Consider the following 5,490-nt stretch of genomic DNA (forward strand, 5'->3'; position numbering starts at 1 on the left):
GGGGTAAGAACTGTGTCATTAGCAGTGTCTTTGGCTTGAGCTGGAAGGGCTTCAATAATAATTGGTTCTGGAGAGATCAGAGATTCCTGATCCCCTTCCTCAGCTTCTTCAGTATCTTCTGAGATAGCCTTAGCCAAATACCTCCTTGCCTTCATTTTCTTCAATCTCCTTGCCAATGAAGGAGTTGCTTCAGCAGCATCAGAATTTATAAATTTCCTTTTCAAAGTATCAGAACTTTGAGCTGCTGTTTCTTTCTGAGAAGTAACATTCTCAGCTTCAACTATCACAGGTTCAGATGCATGAACTCGTGCTTCAATTGTTTCCTCAAATCATCAAGATTTATTATTGACCATTATTAAATCAAAACATTCATCACAGGATAAAGTTAAAAACGATGAAGTAAAGATTAACAAATTGCAATTAAAACATGCATAGTCATATAATTTGAGAAACAACGAACAAATCTTGCAATTAAAGGAAATTTCATTAATATATCAGATGAGTACATTTCATGAAATTTATCAATTACATGCAAAAATTACAAGATAGTTCTATTCTAAGATTCTTAACATCAACAGCCTTAGTCCTAGTCTAAGAAGACCTTTCGACTAGCTCCTTCTGCTGCTAACGAAGAGCACTGTAAGACGGATGATTTGTTCTTGCTGAAGGAGAGATTCTCTCCTTTCCTCTTCCAAACGATCAAGATGGAGGTGGTAGTCCATCGAAAAGAACAAGAGGTCTGTGTGAACCTCTTCTGGAACTGAGTTCCAGATCTCTTCAGGAATGGCAGTGACATGCCACTCCTGTTGCCAATCATCACAACTCAACTCGATATTGAAGGTTTCATAGTTCAGGAACAGGTTGAAATGGACCATTTTTGTTGATAAGAATAGAAAGAGAATGAGTTTGTGAGAAAATGGAAGATGTTTTGGCTGAATGAATAGTCGGTTTAAATAGCCAATAGAATACCAAGGGACGCGAGGAGTGTTTAACAATTACAAGTAAAAATAATGATCCCTCGACTCCCTAGACTGATGTGTAATAATAACAGTCAGTAAAAGATCTAAAGCAAGAGTTAATGGGCACGAGAAATAATTAACAATTACTGTGCACATGCAGTTTTTCAAGACATACACGTTAACCACTAACCCATAATGATTATAACTATTTTTAACTTACCCAAATTTATTCTGATTTAAATATGACTGTTTCAGATTTTACCACAAATAAGTCAAGTAAAGAAAAATGCCACGTAAGCATCAAAAATTTCATCAGGATTTTATATCAGAACTTAACAGTCATCAGAACATGGCTTCCGTACTCAAATAGTGAATATATTTTTCTGTGATTCTTTATACAAATACTGACTTGTTTTCTTCAGAGTTTAATCATCATAACTTCCAATAGAACTTGTCCTCAGAATTAATGCAAATGACACTTAACTGTTTATCAAAAACAACTTAATCACCACAGTAATATTCATCATTCATATGGAGTGAAAGTGTGTGCATTCAGCAAAATATCAGATAAGGATTAAAGTCTGATCAACTTCAGTACATCTTAGAAATAAGGCATAACTAAGAAAAATGCTTAAAATCTGTCATCAGTCATGATGTCTACTATAGAACAAATTTATGCAAGAGTCCACCTCAACTGTTTGTGCTCATTTTATGCATCTTTTGAAATTTCTTTTTACAGTGGCTTCTCAGTGTAAGTGAGTCACGACTGCTTATCATAATTTACGCTGTCATCAGAGTATTTCTCCAGTAATCATAGAGTGTGAAAAGTCACCAAGATTTTTTTGTTTTTGCTTTTCTAATGCATATTACTTAATACCAGCAATGCACTTGGGTCTTCCCTTCCACATTTTTGCTCTAGATCTCAAAGGAGTACCTGGCATTTATTCTTTTTTTTTTATAAGTGAGGCTTATCAGCACTTAGTTCATTCTTAAGATTTACTTACATCAGAATTTGACAGATAAGAAACAAGAATCTAGTTTGTGACTTAGTAATAAGATACACAAAGTAAACTTGACTAAGCTCAATATCAGAATCTTCTTGTGTTAATGAGTTTCCACATAAACAACTAATTCAAACATGGGATTTCTAGTATGTTAAAGACTACTAGGTCAGCATCTAACACAGTTATCCTCATTGGATTGAATAGTCACAAAACATTCAAAACACTTATCAGAGTATATAAATCCACATCAGATAATCAGCATGTTAGGAATATATGTATGAGTTTGATGATAAGTTAAACAAAACACTTAAGTAGAAATCTAGTGTTTGTAGCCTCAACGGATAAGACCACTTTGGCTATCCGTTGATGGAGTAGCTTTACTTAGAAATAAGTTTACTATTGTAGCACATTTCAGTCTCTGTATTTAATTTAAAATTCTTAGAAGTTATGGGAAATTATAAGTCATGTTGACTACTAGTGGATATGCAAATAGGAGGGCTAATTGTAAATATTTCATGCCTTATAATTTTGTATAAATGAAGTAGTATCAACTGATAGATTAAAGGCCCTCAACGGATGAGAAACAAAGCTTCAACGGATGTCTCTAAAGCTTCAACGGATGTCTCTAAAGCTTTAACGGATAACATCCATCAACGGATGAGTGCATCAACGGATAAAGCTTCAACTGTTAAAGCATCAACCGATGTCACTAAAGCATCAACGGATAAAGCCATCAACGGATGAAAGCTTCAACGGATGCTCAGTTCCATAGCAGTTGATAGTGACAATTCATAAGCTGACAGAGGCACATGGGTTGACAGAGATAATTAAAATGTGGTAGCCTCTTGGAGGAACCAAGAAAAAGCAGCATTTCCATTCTGGTGCAAACAAGGAAGTATTCAAAGATTCACAGATTATCTTAGATTGCATTGGATAGAGAAATGAAGAAGAAACATGTGAAGAACTATTTTATAATTGTATTTTATCTTTGTCTTCACTTGTAAACTTGGTGATATATAAACCAAGTTGCAGCTAGTAATTAGATGTGAATTTTCCAGAGCTGTTTAGAAAAACATAGAGAGAAAATCATCTAGTTTGTACTAGGAAGCAGCTGTGATCAATTCTTTGTATCACAGATTTTCTGAAATACACATCTCTGGTGGAACAACAAATCCACCAGAAAAGTTTTTAAAGCCTTTGTGTTCTTTACATTTGTGTCTTGAATATACATCTGTTTGCACCTACTCAAAGCAATTCACACACATCTGTTCATCATACACTTAGCTTTTGAAACTGCTCAAAACTTGAAAAAGTTTTGAGATTTACATTCAACCCCCCTTCTGTAAATCTCATTGTCAGTTCCTTGGGAATAACAATTGGTATCAGAGCAAGCTCTTGACATACAAAGAGTTTAAAGATCTATTCTACTAACATCACGAGTAAAAAGGATATTGGAGTGAAGATTCCAATCCTGGAAAGAGATAATTATCATCACTGGAAAGTGAAGATGCATCAACATCTTCTCTCTCAAGATAAAAGCTACATAAACTGCATTGAGAATGGTCCTCACATCCCTCACAAAGTGGCCACAGTTGCCACTGCCACAGTTGCTGTTGGACAGTCTATTCCTAAGCCAAAAGCAGAATGGACTGATGAAGATATTGAAGAGGTTCACAAGGACAAGAAGGCCATGAACATTTTGTTTAATGGCCTAGACAAAGATATGTTTGATAATGTCATTAACAGCCAAACTGCTAAGGAAATTTGGGATACTGTACAACTTATCTGTGAAGGTACTGAACAAGTTAGAGAAAACAAAATGCAGCTTCTCATTCAACAATATGAATATTTTCATTCTGAAGAAGGAGAATCATTGAATGACACCTTCAATAGATTTCAGAAACTGTTGAATGGATTGAAGCTGTATGGCAGAGTGTACCAAGTCAAGGATTCCAACTTAAAATTTCTAAGGTCTCTACCATAGGAATGGAAACCTATGACTGTTTCACTAAGGAATTCTCAAGATTATAAGGACTTCACACTTGAAAGATTATATGGAATTTTGAAGACCTATGAACTTGAGATGGAGCAAGATGAGCTGTTGGAGAAGGGAAAGAGAAAAGGTGGATCAGTTGCACTTGTAGCTGAAAATGAGAGAACTGAAGCCAGGAATGAAGAAAAGACAATGCCAAGTCTCAAAATTGGCACAAGCAAATCAAAATCAAGCAAGGGAAAGGAGCAAACATCTGAGGTTGAAGACAATTCCAGTCAAGATGACTCTGATGATGTTGATGAACATCTGGCTTTTCTGTCCAGAAGGTTTGCAAAGATGAAATTCAAGAAAAATACTATAGCCACTAAGCCAAACAAGAACATGGTGGACAAATCTAAGTTCAAGTGTTATAACTGTGGCACAAGTGGACACTTTGCAAGTGAGTGCAGAAAGCCAACTTCTGAAAAGAAGAAATTTGAGCAAGTGGATTACAAAAACAAATATTTTGAATTGCTCAAACAAAAGGAAAGGGCTTTTCTGACTCAGGAAAATGATCGGGCAGCTGATGGAGCCAATGAAGATGATGATAGGAGTATGTCAACTTAGCCCTGATGGATGAAAATGAAACTAGTTCATCAAGCAACCAGGTAATCACTACTGACCTCTCTCATCTTTCTAAAAATGAATGCAATGAAGCTATAAATAATATATCCAATGAATTATATCATTTATGTGTTTCCCTTAAATCACTGGCTAAAGAGAACACGAGAATTAAAGAGAATAATCTATTTTTAAGTGATAGGAATACTGTGTTAGAGGGTAAGGTAATTGAGCTTGAAAAGATTAAAATCAAATGCTTATCTGTTGAGAGTGAACTAGAAGAGTCTGTTAAGAAAGTAGAAGTTCTTTCTAAACAACTAGAACGTGAGCAAGAGGTAATCAAGGCCTGGAAAACATCTAGGGATGTTAGTGCTCAAATTGTCAAGGTTCAAGGAATTGAATCACTCTGTGAGAATGCCTGGAAGAAAAACAAAAAGGAAATGGAATTAATTGATGGACTGTCAACGGATGTGGAATCAACGGATGATGAGAGTCATCCGTTGAAGGAAGAAAAGGAGCATCCGTTGAAGGCTTATCAATTAAAATAGGCAAATGATTCTAAAAGGGATAATTTGAAAAATCTCAGTAAGAAGTTTGGTTCAACTTTCAAGAACTTTGTCAAAGAAGAAGCTAGCACATCCAAAGATGCCAGTAAGGTGAATATAGGACACATGACTTTAGATCAGTTGAAAAATAGGCTTAAGTTGGTTGAGGATAAAAAGGAAACTAAAAGAAAATCTAATAGAAATGGGAAGGTAGGGATTAACAAACACAACAATTACACAACTGATAAGTATGCTCCTAGAAAAAGTTGTGTGCATTATAGTAGTGTTAATCATCTATCTGCTAACTGCAAATCTGTTAAGAATGCTCCCATGCCTTTAACTCCTTCCATGTCTAACATGTCTATGTCACCACTGCATGCTATGCCTGT

Source organism: Apium graveolens, chromosome 10 (assembly GCF_009905375.1).
Source record: "Apium graveolens cultivar Ventura chromosome 10, ASM990537v1, whole genome shotgun sequence".
Classification (NCBI taxonomy): Eukaryota; Viridiplantae; Streptophyta; class Magnoliopsida; order Apiales; family Apiaceae; genus Apium; species Apium graveolens.